This window comes from Globicephala melas, chromosome 16 (assembly GCF_963455315.2).
Source record: "Globicephala melas chromosome 16, mGloMel1.2, whole genome shotgun sequence".
NCBI classification, from domain to species: domain Eukaryota; kingdom Metazoa; phylum Chordata; class Mammalia; order Artiodactyla; family Delphinidae; genus Globicephala; species Globicephala melas.
In genome coordinates, this window is record NC_083329.1 from 32049357 (window position 1) to 32069205 (window position 19849).

The 19849-nt window shown below is 40.5% G+C and overlaps 2 pseudogenes; one reads left to right on the forward strand and one right to left on the reverse strand.

Moving 5' to 3' along the window:
• The window catches only part of LOC115858025 (cytochrome P450 2C18-like), a 46459-nt pseudogene extending 29829 nt beyond the window's left edge, over window positions 1–16630 (reverse strand).
• Window positions 8939–10797, forward strand: LOC138842376 (tyrosine--tRNA ligase, mitochondrial pseudogene; annotated as a pseudogene).
• Window positions 16631–19849: the final 3219 nt, after the last annotated feature.

Genomic DNA, 19849 nt, shown 5'->3' on the forward strand with positions numbered 1-19849 from the left:
GGTGACTCCTAAAGCATACAGGATTTCTTTTCAAGGTCATAAAAGTGCTCAGAAACTGAGTGTGCTGGCAGCTGGATAATCTTCCCCAGTAATTATTTGCATTCTACTCTTGTTCTGGCTCATACATCTACCTGATCAAATCACAACTTCTCCTGCCAACATTCACGTTTACAGTTACTTGACAGACACCAACCTCCCACTACACATCTGTCCAAATTTATTTTTGGTTACACTCGTTTAAGGCTTCTCTCTTCCATCCATCTAGTCTCTTTACCACAACACACCTCTGAACCTCTCATGACACCATTCTACCAACCTGAAATTCCCTCCCCTATGACTTATTGCAAATATTTGAAGATCTACATCAAACCTCAGGACATTCAGGAAGCCCACCCAGGCTAAGCCCTTCCTTCTCACTCTCCCACATGCTGTGTGAAATGATCACATCCACCTTCCTTTTATGGCTCAGTATTTTGTATTTCTCATTTGTTTGTATTTCCATTTCACCTGAGACATATGTTCTCCTTCTCCTCAGGTAGCCTATTAGTACCTAACGAACAGGGTCCACGTATTGTTATTTAACAATTCAATTTTAAATCTCCTTTGATGCTCAATCCAGATCCATGCACACATAAGTACCCAAAGTGCTGGTCAAGCATTTCGTCCGTAACCATTTAAATATCCCTAATAAGTACAGAACTAGTCAATGAACAAAAAAATTCAGGCAAACAGATAACCAATCTGTCATTAATATTTTACCTGTTCCATTTTGATCGGGAAACAATCAATGAAGTCCCGAGGATTGTTAATGTCCAGAGATGCTTGGTGTTCTTTTATTTCTCTAAAACATAGCTTTTTACATAAGCAAAAATTTTAAGTACTTTGTTATGACTCCCTGGGAGATAGTCCATGAGAGCAGGGAAATTATTGCAGACCTTAAAGATTTTAAAAATATATTTATTAAACTAAAAACACATATTGAAGACATATCTATCATATGCCAAGCCCTGGTTAAAAACTGAAGCGAATATAATATGGTCTCTTTCTTCAGGAGGAGCATTTTATAGTGTACATGTAAAATAATTCTTCATGCTGCTAGAGTATTTAAGGGAGAAAACTCTGACCAGATGATGAAAGTTGATAGTAATTTCCTATACTCATACATCAACCTTATGATATTAAAGCATATTTATATCAATTCTCTCATTTTTTAAATTAATTCTTCCTTACAACCTTGAAACACAGAATAAGATGAATTACTATGATTCACATTTTGTAGATGAGGGCAGAGGTTAAGGAATTTTGCGTAACCTGATACTGAGCACAAACCCACTCCCTGCTATTTCTGCTACTATCAAGCAGCCTCAGAAATAGAATCGCTATATTATAACCCAGAGGGGTGCAAAAATGGCATGAAACCCACCTCAGCATTTTAGGGATAAAGCAGCTGTGCACCAGAGCAGGTAAGTGACTTTTCTAATATCATGTGATTTTATTTAGGCAGAGGACAGGACATATCAGCTCAGCACCGGGCAAAACTGTGGTGTCTGTTTATGATTCATACACCATAGAACCAATCATTTTGTCATCCCAAGCCCAATTACGCTGTCAGCTAAGATCCCAACTGAAGCAACAAACACCCCTGCCCTAGTCAGTGTTCCCTGGCAGCACCTCTGTTCATAAACATTGTCCCTCCTTGAAAGAGATAGTCTCTTCCTTCCTAAATTAGGATATTTCTGCTAAGTAACGTGATGAAGAAATCACTACATATTTGAGGATAAGCCTTGTGGGTAATGGAAACCTTTCAGCAAGGACCTGGATGTCCACTGAGTGCTATGGCCATCCTTTTGGGCAGTCACCAAAGTAGTCTATGGAAACTGGGCTTTGGGGGGTAGTGGAAAAACCACTGGCCAGGGAGCCAACAAGGCCTGAATTCCAGCTTTATACTCAGGCATTTCTTTTCTTCGTAAAATAAAGGCTCAGCCACCTTTCCCAGATGTTCACTCTATGACAGTAAGGCAGGACTGCTGTGTTCAAACACTCACTTACAGCATAACATCAGCAAAACTGATGCAGTAGACAGTTCTAAAGGCCTATCCCTCTACAAAAATGTCAGAAAATCAAGCAGAAACTGTCAGAATCTACTTAAAAAATGGCAGCAAAGATCTGTGGCTTGTTTTTTCTTTTTCCTTTTTTTTTTGCCCTTGTCCCACTTCCATCCTTGGCTTGGCAGTGGTCTTAACAAGGGCAGCTTGTGGTGTGGGAGCCTGGTTCCTGGTTCCAGAGGGACCAGAGCAGACCTCAGTCACGAAGACTGTGTTTCTGTGTTCTAACCTGTCTGGGGCAACCTGACAGACTGACACAGGCACTTGTTTTTGTTTCATCTAACCTAGAGTGGAAATGCAGCAGGGATGTCTCAAAAACCTTGCAAGATTAATGAACAGCCCACAGCCACCTGGGGCAAAATATTACAGTTAAGGCATACAACAGAGCATCAAACTCCAGGAAGAAAAGCTGCAGAGGGAGTGCCTTTGGGAAATTAGGACATTCAAAAGCACCCCTGTATACTGAAAAATTTAGAAAGCTACACACATGCACAGAGCCAATCTGGAAGAGTTATTTCCTCCCTCCCTCCCTCTCTCCCCCCTTCCTCTCTTCCTTTCTCTCTCTCTCTCCCCATCTCTTTCTCTTCATCTTTTTTTTCTTTTTGCCTCCTCACATTCAAAGATATCAATATCCGTAGACTCCAGATAGAGAACAAACTAGTGGTTATCAGAAGGGAGAGGGAAGGAGGGAGGGGCAGTATAGGGGTAGTGAGGGAAAAAGGGTTATTACGGGATTATATGAAATCATGTGTGTGAAACTTTTGAAAATTGTAAAGCAATACAGAATTTAAAGACCCTTTCATTCAATTTAAAAGAATGAAACAAAAAGAAAAGCAAAAGAAAGATCTATTACTCCTAAAAAAAAGGACATCTCTCTCCAAACACTAGCTGGACGTAAGCTAAAGGAACAGATTCCAGTGACCACACAAGGCAAAAAAAAAAAAAAAGAGAGACTTTGCAAAAATAGTTTAGAAAAGTCACTAAATAAACAAATAGCTACACCTTGTGGAAGGCAAAAATAAAAGAAAAGAAACAAACAAACAAAAAACTACAGGGACTTCCCTGGCAGTCCAGTGGTTAAGACTCCACGCTTCTACTGCAGGGCGAAGGGGTCTGATCCCTGGTCAGGAAATTAAGAAACAAAAAAAAACTGGAGCAAGCAAAAAAAAAAAAAAAAAAAAAAACCAAAGAGAGGGGAGAATCTGATTCCCAGAGTTACCACGTTGTAATATCCAAAATGTCCAGTTTTCAAACATTCACTTCATGGCTTGGTCCATATAGAATTTTGGACTTGTCAGAGAAAAGAGCATAAACGATTTCTCAGGAAGAGAGGATCCTGACCTCACCTGGATCCATGGGGAGCACATAAATCCTGAGGTTTTCATTAAAGTTTCCTAGCAAGTTAAGAAAATTCTGATCTGTATAATCAAAACGATTCTGGAAAATAATGGAGCAGATCACATTGCAGGGAGCAGAGCCCAGGATGAAAGTGGGGTCACAGGGTGACCCTAAAGAATTGAAAAGATTTATAAAACACTATTAAGATATAAATATAAAACTCTGTTGTGGATAACAGATAATTTTAGAATCTCTGAAGCAATATCTACCTAGAAATTTCCCTATCAGCAAAAATTTAAGCATGCTTAAAATCAACACATCACTGTTCCTTAAACATGAATTGACAAAATGGATTAAAGACCTAAATGTAAGGCCAGACACTATAAAACTCTTAGAGGAAAACAGGCAGAACACTCTACGACATAAATCACAGCAAGATCCTTTTTGACCCACCTCCTAGAGAAATGGAAATAAAAACAAAAATAAACAAATGGGACCTAATGAAACTTAAAAGCTTTTGCACAGCAAAGGAAACAATAAACAAGACGAAAAGACAACCCTCAGAATGGGAGAAAATATTTGCAAATGAAGCAACTGACAAAGGATTAATCTCCAAAACGTACAAGCAACTCATGCAGCTCAATATCAAAAAAACAAACAACCCAATCCAAAAATGGGCAGAAGACCTAAACAGACATTTCTCCAAAGAAGATATACAGATTGGCAACAAACACATGAAAGAATGTTCAACATCATTAATCATTAGAGAAATGCAAATCAAAACTACAATGAGATATCATCTCACACCGGTCAGAATGGCCATCATCAAAAAATCTACAAACAATAAATGCTGGAGAGGGTGTGGAGAAAAGGGAACCCTCTTGAACTGTTGGTGGGAATGTAAACTGATACAGCCACTATGGAGAACAGTATGGAGGTTCCTTAAAAAACTAAAAATAGAACTACCATATGACCCAGCAATCCCACTACTGGGCATATACCCTGAGAAAACCATCATTCAAAAAGAGTCATGTGGGGCTTCCCTGGTGGCGCAGCAGCTAAGAATCCGAATGCCAATGCAGGGGACATGGGTTCGAGTCCTGGTCTAGGAAGATCCCACATGCCGTGGAGCAACTAAGCCCATGTGCTACAACTACTGAGCCTGTGCTCTAGAGCCCGTGAGCCACAACTACTGAGCCCATGTGTCACAACTACTGAGCCTGCACGCCTAGAGCCCGTGCTCCACAACAAGAGAAGCCACCGCACTCAGAAGCCCGCGCACCACAACCAAGAGTAGCCCCCGCTCGCCGCAACTAGAGAAAGCCCACACGCAGCAACGAAGATCCAACGCAGCCAAAAATAAAAATAAAATAAAATTTAAAAAAAGTCATGTACCACAATGTTCACTGCAGCTCTATTTACAATAGCCAGGACATGGAAGCAATCTAAGTGTCCATCGACAGATGAATGGATAAAGAAGATGTGGCACATATATACAATGGAATATTACTCAGCCATAAAAAGAAATGAAATTGAGTTATTTGTAGTGAGGTGGATGGACCTAGAGTCTGTCATACAGAGTGAAGTAAGTCAGAAAGAGCAAAACAAATACCATATGCCAACACATATATATGGAATCTAAAAAAAAATGGTCAGAAGAACCTAGGGACAAGACAGGAATAAAGATGCAGACCTACTAGAGAATGGACTTGAGGATACAGGGAGGGGGAAGGGTAAGCTGGGAAAAAGTGAGAGAGTGACATGGACATATATACACTACCAAATATGAAATAGATAGCTAGTGGGAAGCAGCCGCATAGCAAAGGGAGATCAGCTCCGTGGTTTGTGACCACCTAGAGGGGTGGGATAGGGAGGGTGGGAGGGAGGGAGACGCAAGAGGGAAGAGATATGGGAACATATGTATATGTATAACTGATTCACTTTGTTATAAAGCAGAAACTAACACACCATTGTAAAGCAATTATACTCCAATAAAGATGTTAAAAAAAACCAAACATGAATTGACCATGCCATCCTAGTTTGTTTAATAATAGGTCTCCAAATACTCCATTTACATCACTACCTTAAGTCAAGGTGCTGGTTATTTTGAAGAGCGAAAGAACAGAAAAAATTTTAAGGGTCAGTTTTTTAAGACAATAATTCAGGTTATCTATCAGTGCAAAATCATGTCTGTCTGGTAAACCTGTAGACAATTAAGCACTGACGTAGGAAGGAAGCAATAGTTAGGAACCTGGAAACGTTTTATATATAGTAAATAGCCGAAGGAACAACTTGTACAATCAGGAAAGGAAAAGATTAAAGAGAGAAAGATTATGGAAAAAGTCAGGTGTTTGATGGTACAAAGAAAAAAAAGCAAAAGCTGTCCATGTTGTACGAGAAGAAAACTAACACAAATGAACATGAATTGTAAGATAGATTTGTTTGCCTAAAATAAAAATAGGCAAGAATTCTGCATTTCAAACAAATCACAGGGCAAACAAGAAAGATTAAATTGAGAAATGGAGTCCTTTTGTTTCTTTATTGCAGTATGGAGAGGAGGTGTGGGGAGGAACATCCTGCTCTAAGAAATAGTGTCCCTCATCACCAATCAGGCCTCACATTTAATTTATTTGGACAGAACACGCCCTCTTGTGGAATTCTGGGATATTGCTACATATAGCCATCAACGGAATACCATATGTTGTTATAAATTTTTTAATTTGAATTTAGATGAAGTCCATCATTTTACAGACAAATAAGTTAAAGCAGAGGAAAAGTAGTTTTCTTTTTTAGTGGTCAATATTTACATGAAATTGCTATAATCGGATGATAGATAAACTTTATATGCAAAAAAACCAAATCACATCATACATGTAGTTAAGGGTGACTTGAATCAAAGTGTTGTGATGAAATGATAGGGAATTAAGTAATAGGAACCTATTTAGTTAAGTGCTCGTATGCCAGGCTCCTTTTCAGCTGAACCAAGTCATGGTTCTTAGTGTCATGCCAAGACACTAAGCTTGCAGAAAAACTTTTACTTTAGAAGGTAGGGGATAATTTGAGAAGGCCTTAAGATTTCTGTGTGTGTGACAGCTAAAATCTGATTTTTAATCTTTCCTTTCACTTGAGAGAGAGACTTACAAAGCAGGGTAATTTGGAATTCAGACGGAAAATAAGATCCATCTTAACAAGCACTTCATAGGTCAGTACAGCTGACAGTAAGGGGTAAAATACTACCAAAGTACCAAAATTGGTAAAAAATTACCAATTACCATCCAATTGTTTTAAAATGTACTTGGGTTTTACTTTTATTCAGATGGTAAAGCCAACAGATCAGGAGATGATAAGGTAGTTTATTACTCATACTTCCCAAGAGGAGGGGGCACCCTACACAAGGCCACATGGGGAAGCACCAAGGTCAGTCAGGAGGCAGAAGGAACACGGGGAGAGCATGGGCCAAAGCCTTTACTGGGGTTTTCAAGGAAGAAATGAGCAAGGCTGGGTAGGTATGCTCAGTAAGTTTAAGACTGGATAGTTTGGGTAATTTCAGAGGGCTCTAGGCCCCAGGGGTGGTCCCTAGCTGTCCTGTAACTGGCCCTGGGTTGATTTAGGGCAGGGAGAATATTGGCTTGGCGTGTGAGGGTTTCATAAAGCAGGTTTCCTGGGGGTATCGGCTTTGGACAGGCTAGTTTGAAAATCAAAGGAGTGCTCACACACAAGATGCGATGCTCTATCTCAGAATTAGCTAACCCTGGGAGAGGCAGTTGCTCCCTGGGTCTGCAAGTCCCCCAAAATGTCAAAGTATCATAAAGTAGAGAAAAGAAAAAACATGATTATTATATCAATAATGGGGGAGGGAAGTATAAAGAAAGCTGAAAACAGAAGAAACTAATAGGGAAGGCAGGGTAATGAGTTATTAATAATAGTTGAAATCTGTTTAAATAGATCATTTTATAACCTGGTATTTGTGTAATGTTCAGGATTAAGCCACAGCATCTATTTCTTAAAATATATAAAACAACACTAAATAGGGAGCAACATTAAGTAAATGAAGCTGCTAATTTTAAAACAGTTATTTATAAGGAAATCACAATTGATGAGGTCTGCACTAAGGGATGCCTAAGCAATTAAAACCATAGACAATTATCATTACTGGCCAGAACAGTAGGCAATGGGTCTCAGAAGAAACCCTCAGACATGTGCCTGAGGCGACCATACAAATATAGGCCAGTTAAGTGAAAGCACATGTCATTTGTTTCACGCTCCATAAGGGTGTGATGAGGTCATTCCCACCATGTCCACTTGATGAAATGTTCTGGAATACATAACCCACATTTACACTATGGGAAAAAACATTATTCTCTAATGCCAGAAAAAAATGAGACTCAAAACCTTCCACCTTCATGACCTAATGATTTGAAAACAAAAAGTTCAGGACAGGATAGGATTAAATGACCTTTAATCCACACTATATGCACCACAGTGGGTGTACACACACAACAAGCACAGATACACAAAAGCCCTCTAGGCTCTCTCCTCTCTCTCCCCGCTCCACAGGAGGGCTGACAACCATGACCCATATGAAAGATGTGGCTGTCCCTGAAATGTTTCCTAGGATGTCACTGGAGAAGACAGCAGTCTGTTAAGGTGAGAGTGACAGAGCGTAGCATCACCCACCACTGGTTTTTCTCAACTCCTCCACAAGGCAGTGGGTTTCCTCTTGAACTCGGTCCTCAATGCTCTTCTTCCCCACCCCGAATTCCACAGTGTCATGAGGGAGATGCGCCAGATCTCCTTCCATCTCTTTCCATTGCTAAAGAGGATTCCTACCAGGAGGAGAAACAGAAACTAGGAGGGAGGCCCTAGGGAAGGAGGAGTGAGCTGACACTTGGCAGCCTGGCAGATGGACCCAGCTCTGCTGGGGGGCTCTTCAAATTCCTCTTTTCCATCCTCCCCACCCTCACTACCAATGCGGAAGATGCGCACACGCACACCTACCATGTCCTTTATTAACTCTTTGAGACACAGGGAGACTGCCTCTTCCAGAAAACTCTTCTCACAGATCAATCAGGGCTTCTTTCACTGCTTTGTAACCATGCAACACTATGGTGGGCTTCAAGCCAAAATACCCAGTGAACACAGGGCCATACACTTTTTTGAGAACTGGAAAATGTATATTAGCAAAAGAAGTCACAATTTGGTCTATTTTGCTCATGATTAAGATTGTTATCAACATCATGTTGTTGATGTTTTATTCTGCCACACATAACTTCAAAGATTTCTGGATCTTATATATGTATGATGATAATTCAACATCCATTCATGATTAAAAAAAAAACTCTCACCAAAGTGGTTGTAGAGGGAACATATCTCAACATAATAAAGCAGAAGACCTAAATAGACATTTCTACAAAGACAACATACAGATGGCCAACAGGCATATAAAAAGCTGCTCAACATCACTACCTATTAGACAAATGCAAATCAAAACCACGATGAGGTACCACTTCACACCAGTCAAAACGGTTATCAACAAAAGTCTACAAATAATAAATGCTGAAGAGGGTGTGCAGAAAAGGGAACCCTCCTACACTGGCTGCAGGAATATAAATTGGTGCAGCCACTATGGAGAACAGTAGCGACTCCTTTAAAAACTAAAAATAGAGTTACTATATGATCCAGCAATTCCATTCCTGGGTATTTACCCAGAAAAAAACAAAAACTCTAATTCGAAAAGATAATGCACCCCAGTGTTCACAGCAGCACCATTTACAATAGCCAAGTCATGGAAGCAACCCAAGTGCCCATCAACAGACAACTGGCTTAAAAAGATGTGGTGTATTTATACAATGGAATATTACTCAGCCATTAAAAAAAGACCAATAAAAAAAATATATATATTTTTAAAAAGTGAAATGTTGCCATTTGTAGCAACCTGGATGGGCCTAGAGGATAATATGCTTAGTGAAATAAGTCAGATAAAGAAAAATACTACATCATATCACTTATATGTCAACTCTAAAAAAATAATACAGGGCCTCCCTGGTGGCGCAGTGGTTGAGAGCCCGCCTGTTGATGCAGGGGACACGGGTTCGTGCCCCGATCCAGGAAGATCCCACATGCCGCGGAGCGGCTGGGCCCGTGAGCCATGGCCGCTGAGCCTGCGCGTCCGGAGCCTGTGCTCCGCAACGGGAGAGGCCACAACAGTGAGAGGCCCGCATACCACCAATAATAATAATTAATAATAATGAATTTATATACAAAAGAGAAAAAGACTCACAGACACAGAAAACAACTGTACGGTTACTAAGGTGGGGGGGAACAAATTAGGGGTATGGGATTAACAGATACAAACTAATATACATAAACTAGATAAGCAACAAGGATTTACTGTATAGCACGGTGAATTATACTCACTTTCTTGTACTAGGTCACCAGGAAGGAAGATGGCGGCACCCAAATCGCGGTATACTTCCCGAGGTGGTGGTTTGGTACCACAGGCGGGTCAAGAGTCTTCCCCTGGTACTGCGTGAGGCCAACTCGGGCGCTCGGGGGTTGCTGGAGGTGCCGAAGGCTCCGGGTCTGTTCAAGGAGTTCTTCCCAGAGAGGGGCACGAAGACAGGGCTCCCAGAGCTCTTGGACGGTGGTATGGCGGGCAACTTTCCCCAGACCATCTACTGCACCTTCGACCCCATGACTCGCTTCCTTTGTGGCATCTGCTGGCACTGTTGGGCCTGTTTCACTTCCACCGATAGGGCCACAAAGCGAGCGCGTCGGTGGGAGGTGCGAGCGCGTCGGTGGGAGGTGCCACCGCGCGCCTGGGAGACGGCAGCGACGGTACCTGCGCGCACAAGGCCCTGGACGCAAAGCACGTGCAAAACAACGTGCGCGCCCTACGCCGGGCGCTCTAGGCTGCTGATCACCAGCAGCTGCTCACTAACTGGCTGACGCGGGACAGCTGCGCGGTGCTGGACAGCTCGGCGTGGTATCAGAAGCAGCACCTGGTGGACTTCTTAGCGGCAGCGGGCGGCCACTTCCGCGCGGCCACGCTGCTGAACCGGCCCAGCGTGCACACTCGGCTGAAGACCCAGGTGGCGTGAGTTTGGCCGAGTTTTTATACCAGGTGAACCCTGGAATAAGCGTCCTGCATAATACATGCTGCAAAGCAAACGCCGTTTCAGACGGTCCTGGAGGGTATCGGATGATAACGGAAGGCGGAGTCAGTATAAATCACAAGCAAGTAACGGATCCTGAGAGTGTTTTAGTTGTTGGACAACATATTCTCAAGAATGGACTTTCGTTACTTAAAATAGGAAAAAGGAATTTCTACATTATAAAATGGCTTCAGCTATGATGAAAAATCCTTCTGGTGGTTCAAATTTATCCATCATTCATTCTCAAGACATACGAACGTATAATCTTCGCTTATGCAAATCAAACAACAGAGAATGGAGTATACTCCAGGCCTCACAGCGTGAGTGATTTCATTATTTATATAAGTTGGTTCTGTTTGTGTAATAGTGGGATATTTCATTTCCTGGTCCTTAAACATTAAGGGCTACCACAGAAAGGCATGATTTCCGGGGTTAATCTCTTTTCATAATTATTCTCCATGAAAAACTAAGTGCTATCTTTCCTATCCTGTCCTTCTTGTTCTTTTGAAGACAAGGAATAACAATGAAAAACAGGTAGTATAAGAAATTTTAAGGGGGGGACTTCCCTGGCGGTCCAGTGGTTGAGGCTCCGTGCTTACCCTGCAGGGGACACGGGTTCCATCCCTGGTTGGGGAACTAAGATCCCACATGCCAAGCAGCGTGGCCAAAAAAAAAAAAAAAAGAAATTGTGGGTACTTTTATATCAGGTGAATATCTCACTGGATTTTTTTGTTGTTAAGGAAGCTAGTACAGTTCTCCTTTGAAAAGGAGAAAAGTTAGAGGAAGCCATATTTGACATTAGAAATTACGGTAGAAAGTTTCCTTTGAAAAAAAAAAACAAAAATCAGTACTTGACTTTTCAGGAAGTTTCTAATTCAGTTTTCCAGTCCCTTGCCTGTGTTCCATAGAATTAAATTTACTCACAGCCTTGTTTATTTGTTTTTTTTTACTTAGTAAAAAAGGTATCAATGTTTTATAAATTTATAGGCTTTTAGTTTTTAAAGTTTCAAATTCTGCCCCCAGGCAGATTGCAACTTGAGATGAACTGAAAAGTTAAGTAACCAACAAGATAAAATAGAGGATAATCATATGAGTATATCAAAAGATAAAAGGGATAAAGAAATTTCAGGTCAAATTTAAAGTATTTGGAATCAAGACTTAGTTAAATTAAGCTCTACATTCACTAGGCAATTTGATCCTCCAGAAATGTTTCTAAAACCTGAAAAATCAAGGTGATAGCACCCCTGTTTCCCCTGAGGATCAAGTGAAACACGAACACAAAATGGTTTACAATCAGATTTGTTCTAGAAAATCTTACAGGCAGCAAAGCATGGCTTTAGAGTTCAAATTCTAGCCATTTACTACCTGGGGATTACTTGGAGCAAGTCACTATCTTCATATGCAAAAATGGAGATGTAATAATGCTCGAGTCAATTAGGAAAAATCTAACAGGGAAAAAAAGCCATAAAACTTTTGTACAGTGTAAGCTGTATTGCTATGTTCCAAAGTAGATTTAAATGTTAGAAAGCCATAGTTTATCCAAACCTTCGTCTGGGAGTAAAGTTAGGAAGAATTCATTTATTGACAAACTTTAATGTCACTTCATAGCAGCAATTTTATTTACACAGTAACAATGAACATACAGGTATCCATTATAAATGTCAGAGATCATCGCTACATTTCAAAACTTCACTCAGTTTGAGGGCCAACAAAAGAAGTTTTTCTCTTTCCATACCTATCTTGCCTCTGTTTTTCTTTGTACAAGGTGTGTAGTACTAGCAAGCGCATTACTGTAGCAGGTCACATTTTCAATTTGAAATTTGATGTGCTGGGGAAAGGTGCATGACGAGGTGTTTTCCCCCTTACAAATTCAAAAAGCTAGAATAGAATGGTCATCATCTGACCTACCTGAAATAAGTAAGTCACGGATTGCTATGATTTCAAAATTGATGTCTAATGATGGCAGAGTAATTTTAAAGTGTGCTAACAAACATCTTGGAAGCCTGTATTCTACGAAGATGGTACTACTAACAGATTCAAAGTAGTACCGTATCATATCAGACCGAAACTGGTTCTTTATGTTTGAGATGAGTTGCTGAGCCTATTGTTTCTTAGTAAATGGGTACCATTAGCTAAAGGTAATGGACATATCCATATTGTTCCTGCCAGTAGTCCTTCATAAATGTCATGACTTTAAAAATTTTAGTATCTACAATATATAATTGATCTTCAAATTTATAATGTAATTCATATCAAGAACCACCTGGAGAATTTTAGTAAAATGTTTATGTTCTAAACCTCACTCCCAACACCCTGAAAGCCTTTAAGAGTATGTGTGTGTGTATGTCCAGATGTTTTTCTTTAAATAACAAAGCTCCACATTATTTTCATTTAAAAAATATCTTGTGATAACATATAATGGAATATAATCTGCAAAAACAAACTGAATCACTATGCTGTACACCTGAAACTAACGCAATATTGTAAATCAACTATACTTCAATAAAAATGTTTTAAAAGACTAACTATGATGGTGATTATTATATCACTTCTGATGTGCCGGGCCATGCCCTGGGTACTTGGTACTCAGATTATTACTAATCATCATATCAAAACTTTGAGCTAGATTTATTTACCCTGTTTTATAGATAAAGAGATTAAGGTTCAAAGGCTGTCCTGTTTATTTCCAGTGTCTCACAGTTAATAAATAGAAGACCCCAATTTTTTTTATTGAAGTATAGTTGATTTACTTCAACTATAATGGTGTGCCAATCTCTGCTGTACAGTACAGTGACTCAGTTTTACACATATATACTTTTTTTAAATATTCTTTTCCATTATGGTTTATCCCAGGAGATTGGATATAGTTCCCTGTGCTATATGGTAGGACCTTGTTATATATCCATTCTAAATGTAATAGTTTGCATCTACCAACCCCAAACTCCCAGTCCATCCCTCTCCCTCCCCCCAGCTCCCCCTTGGCAACCACAAGGCTGATCTCTGTGCCTGTGAGTCTGTTTCCGTTTTCTAGATAGGTTCATTTGTGCCATTTTAGATTCCACAAATAAGTGATAACATATGGTGTTTGTCTTTCTCTTTCTGACTTACTTCACTTAGTATGATAATCTCTAGTTGCATCCATGTTACTGCAGATGGCATTATTTTGTTCTTTTTTATGGCTGAGTAGTATTCCATTATATATATGTACCACATCTTTATCCATTCATCTGTTGATGGACATTTAGGTTGTTTCCATGTTTTGGCTATTGTGAATAGTGCTGCTGTGAACATAGGGGTGCATGTATCTTTTTGAACTATAGTTTTGTCTGGGTATATGCCCAGGAATGGGATTGCTGGATCATATGGTAATTCTATTTTTAGTTTTCTGAGGAACTTCCATACTGTTTTCCTTAGTAGCTGCACCAACTTACATTCCTACCAACAGTGTAGGAGGGTTCTCTCTTCTCCACACCCTCTCCAGCATTTGTTATTTGTAGACTTTTTAATGATGGCCATTCTGACCGGTGTGAGGTGGTACCTCATTGTAGTTTTTATTTGCACTTCTCTAATAATTGGTGATGTTAAGCATCTTTTCATGTGCCTACTGGCCATCTGTGTGTCTTTGGAGAATGTTTATTAAGGAGAAGACCCAAATTTCAACACAGCTTAGTTGACCTCTGATGCCTAAGAAACTTATCAGTCCCCAATGCCTACCTTGGAACCAATATCCAGTTGACTGCTTCAGAATCACCTGTAAAGCTCATCCCATGGGAATTCTGACTCAGTAGTGATAAATACTAGAAATCTATATTTTTTAAAACCACCCTAGATGATTCAAATGCCCAGCCCAGTTTAAGATCCGCTAGTATTACTAACAGAAAGAGAGCAAGCATCACAAAGGCAGTGCCAGGACATGCAGCAGCTCATGGAAGAATAGTTTCTTCCATCCTGCATCATTCTTGGCCACAGACAGCAGCTTTGTGCAGAATCCAAGAGGATTTTATTACTACCCAGCTGGCTCTGACTCATTACTTTTTTCTTTCATTCACTCATACTTGTCCTGCTCCCAAGCTATTTCCTTAACATCAGGCATAATTTGCGTCTTCACAGAAGTTCAATTTTCATAGCTATTCTGAACAAAACACAGTTTATATAATAGATGACTTCTTGAATGAAATCTCTAATCACAAAACATTTCCCTTACCATTTACCTTCAGCCAAGAATCATAGCAAATGGTGGTGAAACAAAGGGAAGAAACACTTCAGTCTTTTGTCACGTTATTATTTTGATTCAACCATACAAAGCCCTAAATGTTTCTCTACTCACAAAATGCATTCCACTGTTATTGACAATGACAGACCAAAAGTAATACTCCAAGCGAGTGTTTGCCTTAAATAATATCTTTTAATAATTTTATTTTAATATATTGTAATGTATTTTAATATATTTTAATGAAGATATTTTATTTAAAAGTAGATGTTCATGGGCTTCCCTGGTGGCGCAGTGGTTGAGAGTCTGCCTGCCGATGTAGGGGACATGGGTTCGTGCCCCGGTCTGGGAAGATCCCACATGCCGCAGAGCGGCTGGGCCCGTGAGCCACGGCCGCTGAGCCTGTGCATCCGGAGACTGTGCTCCGGAACGGGAGAGGCCACAACAGTGAGAGGCCCGCGTACCGCAAAAAAAAAAAAAAAAAAAGTAGATGTTCGTTTACTTTCCCTTTGCAAGCCACTGGATGAACATAAAACCTACTTACATTGATTAAGGACTTGCTGATGTCCTTAACGTCTAACTGTAGGATATTTCCAAGAATTGGGAGAGGAGTGGGGCCAGTCGGGAGCTGCCCTTTCCCAGAGCTCTGTTTCCAGAGAGGAGAAGCAGACAGGAGAGAGAGAGACAGAGGACCAGGACCACAGCCGGATCCACTGGAACCTTCTCTTCTTACTCAGACAGCTGGGAGCCTGAAATCTAAAGCTTTTATAACAGCCCCTGCTAATTCAGCTTGTGCCTCTGACTCATAAATTGAACAATCAGCTAGGTCTACTTTAATTTCTCTTTTGAAGGAACTTTAGCCTTGTGATAATTAAAATATGGTGTTCTTTGCTCTTGCCCTTTTTTTCAATGCCCCACCTGGGCATTCCAGTTTAAGAGGTCTGGGGTGGAGCCCAGGTACTGGTAATTTTTTTTAAACACTCCAGGTGGTTGACAACCAGTGAAGTAAATGATATGATCAAAAAGTTGCTCAACATTCTGGATTCTCAGATTAGTAACCAGTTAAGAATTTATGACTTTGAGGACTTTATGACCTTGTATGTTAAAAAAAGAAAAAGTATATCCTTTAATGCTTTATCAAACACTAATATACTTTGTCCTTGAAAATGAAAGCCTTTTGAGATATTTTAGAGTTCCATACTAACATTATAGCTTCCCAAACATAAACCAGCTAACATAACTCATACATTTTGAAGGTCCAAACATGTATCAAGGAAATAGCTAAGTAAATTTACACACATTTTACCATTAAACTCTCCCCCTCCCCTCAGAAAAAACACTAGAAGAAGAAATTTTTAATTTTTATTTTTCAGATGGGGAAAGGGAAATTCAGAGAACAGGAGGTCCGGCCAGTGTCACACAGCTAATAAATGACAAAACTGGGATTTGAAATAATATCCTCTAATGCCCATTGTGGTACACTGTGGCTTACACCACAGCTGCCTCAAGAACAATTTTAGGAAAACAAAACCAAACCCCCAAAACATTAGTTTCTCTGAACATACACCCCGTGAATGTCTACAGAATAACAAGTTTCACACTAAATAGATGTTCGTTACTTGACTGCAAGGATAAAACGGTCGTGGGTTCTCAGGACGTAAAAGATAGGGATTCTCCCCCTCCATCACTGCAGAGGTGAAACTGGCTCAGGTAACTAATGGAAGGGCTAATCTCAGGGGGCAGAGCTTGAGAAACCATGACTTCCCCCACCTCCCAGTCACCTCCAGATACATCTGCTTTGGTTGCTTTCTTTGTTCTGTCATTGTCAGAAATAATGGAATGAAGTATGCACAGCAAGGAAGGGAGATTTTGACAAAACAAAAGGTGTGGATTCAGTGGAAGATGGAAGACAGGGACTTCACTGAACAGACTCATGGCCCAGAACCAATGCAACATGCAGACCTGAACAGGAAACAGCACTTAGTGGTCATGAGATCTAAATGTCACTGGAATTATATACATTACTAGATCACTAATAGTAATGCTTATACAAAGGCATATTCTATAAAGATATCATCATATGTAGTTTTTTATTGAAGTATAGTTGATGTACAATATTATATGTTAAGTATAAAATACAGTGATTCACAATTTTTAAAGGTTATACTCCATTTATAGTTATTATAAAATATTGGCTGTATTCCCTGTGTTGTACAGTATATCCTTGTAGCTTATTTTATACATAATAGTTTGTACCTCTTAATCCTGTACCTTTATATTACCTTACTCCTTCCCCCTTCCCTCTCCACTGGTAACCACTAGTTTGTTCTCTATGTTTGTGAATCTGTTTCTCTTTTGTTATATTCACTAGTACAGGAGTATGTACTTTTCCAGTGGAGTTTTAAGCTGTACTTGAGGGAAGCTTCTACGGAGTCCACAGAGTGCACTGGACATCCTCAGGGAGAAGAAAAATAGCCACCCTATAAGCAGTTCTTATATTTTCCTATCAAGTGTTCCGATTTTCAGAGCTCTAAAATACTTTATGCTAAAACTTCTTATTTTTGTTGCTCTGCCTTCTTTGTATTTCCTTTTCAATTTCTAGCTTTTTAAGCTACATTATTCATTGTTTGATTCATTTTCACATGTTTGTCCTAAGTGTTCAGAAGTATTATATGGTATGAATTTTCTTCATTGAATAATATTATCTCTATTCTACGTATTGTTGGTATATCTGTTGTTAGGATTTTAAAAGTATTGTGGAATATTGTTTTTGGTGCCTTCTTTGATCCAAAGATTGTTTTTCTTGGCCACGTGGCTTGTGAGACCTTAGTTCCCCGACCAGGGATTGAACCCAGGTCCACGGCAGTGGAAGCGCAGAGTTTTAACCACTGGATCAGGGAAGTCCCTGATCCAAAGATTACTTAGGAGAGTTCTGAAATCTCCAAGCAGTTGTTTCATTTACTTCATACTTTGTTTTTAATTATCCTGAAATTGGATTACAGGAAATCCATTACACTATTTAATTTTTTTTAAGCTGAGGATCTTTTATAGTCCTTTATAGGACTATAGTCCTTTTGGACTCTAGTCTTTTATAGTCCAAAATGGTGAATTTTCATTAACATTACATGGTCATCTGTTATTAACATTTGTTTGACATTTTTAATTGTATCACTCCTTCTTTCTACATCGACCAGAGTTTTAACTGCCTGATGGGTCAGCAGAACATGAGGTATGAATCTCCAGTGATGGCAAAGGATGGCTTTCTCCTTCCTGCATTCATTCAAATGCTCATTCATGTATTCCTCTCACAAAAATGCATGGAGTACTGGGCCCCTAATCCCAGTCAGGCCCTGCCCTGAGCACTGAGGACATAGGAGCAAGTGAACACAATTGCTAAAGAAGGGGTGTGACCCCACATTGGCAATGGGAGGAAGATCTTTCCAGGCTGAGGGTACAGCATGCCTAGAGGATTGGATGGGCCTGCTGGGGCCACAGAGGGAGAAGTGTAAGTAGAGAAAAGAAAATGTCAAGGGCAGGGTGGAGGGTGTGTGAGTTTTCATTGCTTTGGTACTGCTCACTCAACCTTCTGCAGGCATGGTCTGCCCAGTTACCTGTCACAGGAGTGATTCTGGGCAGAACCCAGCTCGGTGATCTCCACAATGTGGTGTGGTCCAGCTGGCCATGGGAGTAGCTGTATAGGGGACTCTGCTTCAGGCGCCACTGTGGAGGAACCACATCCTAGTAGGAATGTGGACCTGGAGCAATTGTGGCAAATGCTGAAGAGTTTCCTGGCAGAATGCACTGATAGTGAGACACCCAGGCTCGCTGTCCCTGGATATCAGTGGGAGACGGTGGAGTGTGCTGGGATGGGTCAGGTGTTCATAGCTCTCTTGAGTTTAGGCAGAATTTTTCAGGTAGTCAAAGAACGGCTTTCTCTACAGGGAAACAAGGAATCTGCCAGTCAGCAGTTCAGCACAAGCTGTAGCAAAATTTAATGCTCCTGACAAGTTTCATCCTGTTGAAGGAAGAGGATGCAAATGCAGAAAAGTCTGGTGACCTGGACTTGTTCAACCCTATGATGAGGAACATCATATGTGTTGTAATAAAACATGGGGGGAAAGAAAATCCTCACTATTCACACCGAGAATGGTTGATATCTGTTCCTGAGGAAAAAAAAAAAAAAAAAGATCTAGCCTCTGGGAGATGAAACCAATTCTATCAAAAAAAGTGGAAAAAGCTAAATCACAATTAAAACTACTGTGGGCGACTGCGAAAAAGGCTCAAGGTCTACACTGTGAGCCTGAGTGTAGAGTCCAGTCATGTCTCTGCGGGATGCTCCAAAGTCAAATGCATATTCAAACATTGAAAATAGCAAGAACGATCTATCCTACACCAACATGGCTAAAAGAGAGAAGGAAAAGCCCACCTGACAGATCCTCATGAAGGCGTCCAGACTGAAGAATCTTCAGTCAAATGGGCAGATCAACATCCTAAGGAGGGAGGAAACGAAATGACTGAGCTTCAACAGAGACAAGAAGAGCAACTTAGAATGACCTGTCATGGCAGATCGTAACTTGGCAGCAAGAAATGGGAAGTTCTGAAGCAAATGACCTAATGATGCATGAAAATGATGAGCTCAAGACCTACAGGAAACAATTCAAAGATCTCAAAAAAAAGCTGGCAAGAATCCTTTCTTCTTCACAGAGGCAGCCTGTCCGTGGAACTAAAACCTCAGGAGAGTTTTGGAGGGAACTGAATGAAACTTCATCATCTGCAGAGAAGAGGTTGCAAACCTGAGACAAAGAAAAACCCTGTGATTAAACTTGAGCTCCTAGAAGTGGTTCCTTGGACATCTGATGATCCCAAAGGAGCATCTGGCAAGGACCATTTGCTCCCCAATCTCTGTGCATGGGTGCTGCTCCCCTTTCCTCAAACCCTCCCCCTGAGTGCCAGGCTGACCTCCCCCTGCAGCTCCGTTCCCCAGCCCATGTTTACTGTGAGTCTAAGGGGAGAGCTCCTGGCAAGAGGATATTCACCACCAC